This window comes from Natator depressus, chromosome 1 (assembly GCF_965152275.1).
Source record: "Natator depressus isolate rNatDep1 chromosome 1, rNatDep2.hap1, whole genome shotgun sequence".
Classification (NCBI taxonomy): Eukaryota; Metazoa; Chordata; order Testudines; family Cheloniidae; genus Natator; species Natator depressus.
Window position 1 is genome coordinate 7,287,532 of NC_134234.1, and position 8,184 is coordinate 7,295,715.

General features: G+C 46.5%; 1 pseudogene; it reads right to left on the minus strand.

Moving 5' to 3' along the window:
• Window positions 1-4,578: 4,578 nt before the first annotated feature.
• Window positions 4,579-5,518, minus strand: LOC141981047 (olfactory receptor 51G2-like; annotated as a pseudogene).
• Window positions 5,519-8,184: the final 2,666 nt, after the last annotated feature.

An 8,184-nucleotide genomic window follows, 5' to 3' on the forward strand; every position in this document is an offset into this window, starting at 1 on the left:
ACACAATCCCAGCTATGCTAAATGCTTATCACCAAGAAGGTCCGACTGGAAACCTGAGTCTTTTCCATTCAGGGTTTGTGACCAGAGCTAAACAGTCACCTCCAGCTTCCTTAAAACTAATAGGTTTATTAGCAAACAGCAGAAAGCATCAGAGAAAAAGGTTTAAAATAACAGGCAGCTGTCACACATCTACACTCATTTATCTCATGTATCACAACAACCTAAGTTAGACAGGCTTTGCTCTAGAGACAGAGAAACAGAACGGCCCAACTTACATTCTTTCGGGAAGCCAAGGAGCTCTTGGGACACAGCCTAGTTTCCATGTGTCTCTGAGAGCATCTTCCCATCTGTTTTCCCCTTTCTTGTGGAAGCAGCTTGTGACGTTGCACTCCATGTCCTTGGGGAGGTATGCTTGTGAGTGTGAGTGTGATGTGGCTGGAATGTGCTTAATACGAGAGGTCTCTTGTGTGATGTTATTGGAAAGCTTGTGGTCTGCTGGGTATTTTCATCCTATTTGTTTGCATGTGTTGTTTCTGTGTCTGGAGCTGGGGAGATGGGATGTGGACTTGTGTCACTGTTGTGGTCGTGCCGGGCAGGGGCTGTCAATGGGGCATTGGGAGCTTGATGGGTCCCATTGGTTGGGACAGTTGATGGTGGATGGTTTCTTTGCCTGCAGGCTTTCCTGTGTGCGTGGGGGTCGGCCCGAGGGGAGGTGGAGACTGGAGGTCTTGGAGATGTGGCTGTGTCGCAAGGTGGTGAAATCCATCTTAGATCTGCTACTTTTCCATTTAGTATGAGTGGTGGGTACCCAGAGAGATGGGGGATTCCCGGCTTGTGCCAAGGTTATAAAAGAGGGTGGAGCAGGAATGGGGGTGGGGGGCTGCCAGTCATGAGAAAACTCCTGCTTTTCACCTGAGATGTCTGCTGGATCTAACAAAGACAGTACCAGAGGAAAGGGTTTGGCCCAGACTAGGAATGAGTACAGTCCTTGAAGTAAGCTTATTGGAACATCTTTGATGGTGAGATATTACCTGTAATCAGTTTCTTAATGTATTAGGCTTAGACTTCCGTGTTTTGTTTCATTTTGTTTGTGACTTACTTTGTTTTGTCTAAAGAAAAGGAGTACTTGTGGCACCTTAGAGACTAACAAATTTAGTCTCTAAGGAGCCAAAAGTACTCCTTTTCTTTTTGTGAATACAGACTAACATGGCTGCTACTCTGAAACCTGTCTTTGTTCTGTCTGTTATAACTTGAAACCACTTAAATCCTACTTTTTATGCTTAATAAAATCACATTTGTTCATTAATAAACCCAGAGTAAGTGATTAATACTTGGGGGAATAAACAGCTGTGCTTATCTCTCTATCAGTGTTATAGGGGGCAGACAATTTATGAATTTACCCTGTATAAGCATTATACAGAGTACATCAGATTTATTTGGAGTTTGGATCCCATTGGAAACTGGGTGTCTGGGTGCTGGAGACAGGGAACCTGCTGACCAGTTTTCAGCTAAAACCTATAGCTTTGGGAGCGTGTCCCAGACCCCAGGTCTGCATTGCATGTCTGGCTCAACAAGACAGGGTTCTGGAGTCCCAAGCTGACAGGGAAAACTGGTTCAGAGGTAATTTCAGGACATCAGGTGACAGTCCCAAGGGGATCTCTGTGACCGAATCCATCACACAGCCTTTACTGAAACCTGTGTGAGCCTGGGCCCAGTCACCATAGTAACCTTTGCCCTCAGACTCCTTTCTTCAAGACAGACCATCTAAGATGAACCCCCTATGGCCATTGCTTGGCAGTTAGACCAATTCAGCCTCAATTGCTCACAAACACCGGTCCCCGTGACGCTGCAACACTCCCCTCAAAAATCCACTACTTACCCCTCACTGTCACCCGTGAGCATCCCCGCATCTGCCACAGACACCAAGGGGCTGGACTCATGGGGCTTCCCAGAAGAGAGCTGTCACAGGAGGCTGTGGTAAGAGGCCTTTGATAGACTAATGTCAGAGGTGTTGCTCTGTGGAACCCTGACACAGCCCTGAGCTTAGGGTCGCAGAGTATATGAGCATCCTGAATGTATTTATCCTCGCACCACCACTGTGAGGCAGGGCAACGCTATTACACATCTGAGCAAAGGTGCAGAGACCGCCTATAGCTTACCCATGGTCACAGATGGCAGGGAATCAAACCCAGCTCTCCTGAGTCACAGAGCCATGCCCAGACTACAGGAAAAGATTTCCAGGTCTCTGAGCAGCGACAGGCCTGGCTGGATTGTCTGCTGCGCCAGCAGAGCTCCCCTCTGCGTTGCAGAGAGCGGGGATGGCACGGAGCCAGTTACAGAGGTTTGATTCGCTGGCCTGTTCTCCCCCTGCCTCAGTGGAGTTTAGAGCAGCCTGAGGGCTGGGCTGACCTCCGCTGGGTGGTAATGGCTTCCAAGAGCCCCCGCTCCTGGACAAGCCTGAGCCTCCCTCGCCCCCGTAACTGCCACCCAGTACCCTCCCCCGCCCCGTCTGCTACCACGCAGGTGTCTCTTCTTGAAGAACTTGACCTTTTTACATGTGCCATGAAGGTTCCAGGGCACCTGAGGAGGCTTTTGTGACACTTTCCCCATCGTCATCATTGTGATGTGATTATGACACAGTTATAACGCATCCTGTACTAAACGTGTCCTGTGAGGTGTCTATGGAAAAGTTCTGATTGGCAGAATATGATGATCCCACGTGTACGCATTTTTATTTTTGCATCTGAAGTTATGAATATTGACTATTTATCTGTGTAGTTACACCCAGCTGACACCCACTCGGGAAAATACTTACAGTCTAGACAGCTGGTTATGAAGGGCCTATTCTGGTTGTTGGCACATTAGGGGAAATAATAGACCCCAGGAAAAGCTTACCCCTATCTGAGAAAAGCCTTCCTGAGACTGCTCCAGACAGCCTATGGATAATGGAAGCAATGACTCAGCAGGGAATGCAAAGGCATGTGATCAGACCACATGACACTAAACTCCATTTTGCTACCTGTGGGGAGACAGGGTCATGGGATGGGGGCTGTTTTCAGGCCCCTGCTCCTGCTCCTCCTCTTGCCCCCCCATGCCCAGGGCAGATAGGGGGTCCGTGGTTCCCCACAGTGGTCCAGGATCCCTGGGTGGCTCTGAACACAGCCTAGCTCTAGCTTTCAGGAAGACCAGGAGGCGGGCCCTCAAGAAGAAGAGGAGGAGCAGAGCATGAAGCCTGGTGGGGGGAAAGATGGAGCAAAGGCCTTAGAGGAAGAGGAGGAGGAGTGGGTGGAGCCTCAGGGGGGGAGAAGAAGGGCAGGGGCAGAGTCACAGGGAGGCAGGACTCCTTCATGTGTCTTGCTTTTACCTTTTGACTAGGTGGTCACCCTAAACTGCATGAGCTAGGCTGGGATAGGAGCTAGCCTTGCCTCTCTGGGGGAGTTCAGGTGCATTTCCACAACTTTCCAAGCAGCTGGGGCAGCACAAATTGGGGGAAAGGGGAGGGAATCTGGGCCTGATTCTCTTGCCAGGACTCGTGTGTGTCAGACCCTCACTCACACAAATAGTTCTGCTCTGCCTCTGTGGGAAGAGGGCTCAGCGGGTGTGCAGTGTGCAGAGCCATCAGTGGGGGAGGGGATGCCTGAATGCCTTCTCCTGGGGCTCCTGTATAAATCAGGTCTCTGACACCACTCAGACACAAGAATCTGGCTGAAGGCGTCGGGGAAGGGTGGGTGTCTCTGCCCAAGTAGTAGCCCCTGTCCACAGCTGGTGCAGCCCCATGAATCATGCAGAACCCAGAGCGCTCAGGAAGGGCCAGAACTGCAAAAACAGAACATCCCTGCAGCTTTTGTCATGGCCCCTCTCCTCCCTCACCAATCCCTCTCCCCTTGCTCTGGGCCTTAGACCCCATCTGGACCTCTTTCTAAAAAGTGGAGATCAGTAGCGCCTGTCTTCTCAGATAAAAAGAACAGGAGTACTTGTGGCACCTTAGAGACTAACAAATTTATGAGAGCATAAACATTTGTGGGCTACAGCCCATTTCATCGGATGCATAGAATGTAACATATAGTAAGATATATAGAGATATATACATACAGATAAGTTGGAAGTCACCATACGACCTGTGAGAGGCTAATTAGTTAAGATGAGCTATTATCAGCAGGAGAAAAAAACTTTTGTAGTGATAATCAAGATGGCCCATTTTGACAGTTGACAAGAAGGTGTGAGGATACTTAACATAGGGAAATAGATTCAATATGTGTAATGACCCAGCCACTCCCAGTCTCTATTCAAACCCAAGATAATGGTATCTAGTTTGCACATTAATTCAAGCTCAGCAGTTTCTCGTTGGAGTCTGTTTTTCAAGCTTTTCTGTTGCAAAATTCCCACCCTTAAATCTTTTACTGAGTGGCCAGAGAGGTTGAAGTGTTCTCTTTCCGGTTGTTGAATGTTATGATTCCTGATGTCAGATTTGTGTCCATTTGTCTCAGATGTCAGGGTCCAGGATGGAATAGATGGCTGTGGCCTGTGTTTTTTGACTCCCAGGTCACTAGTATGGGAGCAGCGTGAGGAACTGACCCTTCAGTTGATGAACACTCTGATTATCCTTGCACGAAGTTGTTTGCTTTTCATGCTGTACACAATGGGGTTCATTAGGGATGGGACCAGCAGATAGAAGTAGCCCAGGACAAACTGAAGCAAGTGAGAAGAGCTATTCCCAAATCTGTGTATCACAGACAAGCCGATCTCCGGTAGGTAGAAGAGCAGGACAGCACAGAGGTGGGACACGCAGGTGTTCAAGGCCCTGAGACACTCCGCATGGGACACGACATTCAGCACTGTTTTGAAGATCATCACATAAGAGAGGAAGATGAGCAACGAGTCCAACCCAAAGGTACTCTAAGACTAGAGTAGACAAGCCATAGATATTGTTGACTGTGATATCCGAACAAGCCAGGTTCATGACCTCCTGATGTACACAGTAGGAATGGGAGAGAATATTAGTTCGACAGTATTGGAACCGTTTCAGCAGACAAGGGAATGGTAGTACTACGACCACCCCTCTTAGCACACACAGCAGTCCCATTTTGGATAACCTCCACGGAGTTAAGATGGAGGCATATCTTAGTGGGTTACAGATTGCAATGAAGCGGTCAAAGGCCATCAACAAGAGGAAGGAGGATTCCATACATTGAAGCAAGTGGATGAAGAATAGCTGGGCAAAACAGGCATCAAGGCTGATCTCCCTAGAGTTGAACAAGAATATGCCCAGTATCGTCGGTATGGTAGACATTGATAAGCCAAGGTCTGTGACGGCCAACATGGAAAGAAAAATGTACATGGGCTCATGGAGGCTTGGATCTGTTTTTATAATGAACAGAATGACTGAATTTCCTACTATTGAAATAACATACATTAAGCAGAAGGGGATAGAGATCCAGAGATAGACGTCTTCCTTTCCAGGTATCCCGGTGAGAATGAAAATTGTAAATTGGAATTGGGTATCATTGACAGCTGACATAATGGACTGGGCAGGTTCAAGGAGTTTTCAGCGTTCCTTCCTGAAAGGAAAAAGAACAGGAGACTAGCTGAGATTTAACTAGACATCTTTCTGCTCTGAGTGCAAGTCCAGAGACTCCCAGGAGCTCAAGAAAGATCAGCAAAAACATACTCTTGGATTTACACCATTAATAGGAAGATAGGCACTGCCAGACTGGATCAGACCTGCAGTCCATCTAGTGCACTATCCAGTGGCCAGTTCCAGAAGCTTCAGAGGCAGGTGGAAGAAACCCTGCAATAGGGAGCTATGAGATAACCAGTGCCCAGGGAAAGTTTCCCCCTGGCACCCACTAGTTAGACATATGTTGTGCGGTAAATCAGGAGGGTCTAGAGCACTTCCAAGCCTTTTTTTTTAAATTGCTCACTAATGAAATTGTTTTTTCCAATTACCCCTAGAAGCATCCAGTCCCTCTTTGAATCCTGCTATGCTCTGATCCCCAATGATATCTTGTGGCTGGGAGTTCCGCAGCCTATTTGATTACTGTGATTTTACAGTTGTAACTTTCACACAGACACCCTTTCTGGCCCTTCACTTCTGAGTGTGGCCCATTGTATCATGACACTTGCATGAACACATGGCAAGTGCATGGTGAAAGCAGTCGTTGTATTATCTGTCCTCCATTGAAACTATTTGTAAATGTGTTTCATTGCCTCATTATATACATTCCTTTTCACTTTCTCCACTCCTGTCAAGGTTCCCTCCCTACTCTGAACTCTAGGGTACAGATGTGGGGACTCGCATGAAGGACCCCCGAAGCTTAGTTCTACCAGCTTGGGTAAAACACTTCCCCAAGGCACAAATCCTTCCTTGTCCTTAGATGGGTGCTGCTGCCACCACCAAGTGAGTTAGAGAAAGATTCAGGAAAAGGACCACTTGGAGATCCTGTTCCCTAAAATATCCCCCCAAGTCCCATCACCCCCTTTCCTGGGGAGCCTTGAGAATAATCTACCAACCAAATAGGTAAACCAGATTCTTCAAAAACAGAACTTTATTATAAAGAAACAAAGAGGTAAAAGAAGGACCTCTGTAAAATCAGGATGGAAGGTAATTTTACAGGGTAATCAGATTCAAAACACAGAGGATTCCCCTCTAGGCAAAACTTTAAAGTTACAAAAAAAAAGGGATAAATCTCTCTCTAAGCAAAGGGAAAATTCACAAGCTAAAAACAAAAGATAATCTAAGACGCCTTGCCTTATTTATTACTCTTTTTGCAATATTGAGTCTCATTTTAAGATGATTTTAGGAGAAGGAGTTTTCTGACCTGATGCTTCTCTGCTTCCCCAGAGAACATACTACACAGAGCACAAACAAAGCCTTCTTCCCCCCCGCCCCACCCTGATTTGAAAATATCTTCTTTCCCCATTGGTCCTTTTGCTCAGGTGCCAACCAGGTTATTGGAGCTTCTTAACCCCTTACAGGTAAGGAGGAATTCTAGGCTACCCTCAGCTGTATGATTATGACAACTCCTCAGAGTCGAAATTCTGCCACTGCCTCTTTGTAGCACATGGGATCAATTCGCCGGGCCAGGTTCTGAATTCAGTAACACAGACTTCAACTGCATCACTCCAGATATAAATGTGTAAAATCGATCAGAACCGAACTCTGTTAACTCTCCCTTACCAAATGCTCTTGGTAATACACCCTGACTCTCAAGAATCCCTCCAAGAGAAATTGAAGTGCTTTGCCTGGTCAGCATTGACTGATTCCAGAGAATTCAATCATCCAACAAGCTTCTCTTCATCCTCACAGGAACTGCATCATCTCCCCGTGCAAGGATCTGTGGATATCAGGCAAGTTACAAGATAAGACTGACAGTTACTTCAGCTGTGGGGAAGGGTTGGCTTCACAAATGGGTGAATAATACAAACACTAGGTGTGCACTAATATCCAGCTGAGTGTGCAAGTTACTTCAGCCAGGAGTGCGTAACAGATGATGGGCGTAAATTATATACAACCTCTATTGCACTCCCCTTCGCTACACCTCAGCTCTGCTCTTTGCAGAAACACAGGCCAGCGGTTCTGTTCTCTCAGGGCTGTTTGGAAAGCCTTGCACAAGTCTTGCAGAGTGAATGAATGCAGGACCTTAATGTATGTGTTTGAAACAGCTTCTTGTGAGTTACAGGAGACAGTATCATACAATGGTTCACTGAACAAAAAAATTAATAGCACAAACCCATTGCAACCAGGATGTGGAGTACTTCTGAAATAGTTTCTAAAACAAAGGCCATTAACTGTGTCATGGAATATTAACCACTCTTTGTTTTAGGAATCAGAATTGCCTGAGGCTTTTTTATTTTATGTGAGCAGGAGAGTCAGCATAGTCCCACACAAGGTAGGAAGCTGCTCTGTTTTCCACACATTTTAACAGACTTCTCCAGGGTTTTCAGTGGCATTCTCAAACAATACACTTCTGCATGGGTACTTTTCCACAGACCCTTCCAACAATTCCTTGTAAGGACAAAATCATACATATTGCAATGATAAGTATTTTTTCCAGTTTAAGCAAGTTTTGAGGGTAAATCATAGTCCAAATGCAGTTAACAGTAGGCCATGGGTTATAACTGACTTATTGTGGTTAGGGGAAATTTAAGTGGAACTAGCTGGATAATCAGGGGCCTTCAGATATT